This window comes from Penaeus monodon, chromosome 23, assembly GCF_015228065.2.
Source record: "Penaeus monodon isolate SGIC_2016 chromosome 23, NSTDA_Pmon_1, whole genome shotgun sequence".
Taxonomy (NCBI): domain Eukaryota; kingdom Metazoa; phylum Arthropoda; class Malacostraca; order Decapoda; family Penaeidae; genus Penaeus; species Penaeus monodon.
This window is the reverse complement of record NC_051408.1, coordinates 35,705,680-35,706,287: the sequence shown is the minus strand read 5'-3', so window position 1 is coordinate 35,706,287 and position 608 is coordinate 35,705,680.

Genomic DNA, 608 nt, shown 5'->3' with positions numbered 1-608 from the left:
GCGTTTCGATATGCCAACCACCAACCGGCCACCGAACTTAGGTCTTATGACGGCAGCTGTTATTGGTTCCTTGACACAAGCGAAACTGTCAGACCTAGGAACCGCATCTACTGCTGTTGGCACGAGCACTTCCCGTTGCCTGAGATGCCTCCGTGGGTAGCATGTGCCACGTGGGAGCGACTTTTAGAATAGGGTGTTGACCCATCACTTGCCGTCGCTGCGTAGGCCAACACTCCGTGCTTCACATTCATACCTGGGGCCATTTGCGAATAGGATGCTTACTGTCCCGAGGCCTTTTGGTGCTGCAAATCTTTCGGGACAATATGGCTGACAACGCTGGTAAACAAAACGGGTTCCAAGCTGATGCTAAAATACATTTCCTCTCCGAGACACAATGAAAGGAGCAGTGGCCAATGAAACGGAATATTCGCCGTAGCTACAGTCCTATTTTCACAAAAATCGGTTCTTCTACTTTTTGAAACAGCCACCAACATTCATGAGGATTCACTTGACTGCGAAAGATGAAAGCTATTTATCTTTTTATCGCGGGAGGCCATTCTTGCAAGTAATCTGGTTAGAAGCTTCAAATCCATTTCTCCTCCTTTTCC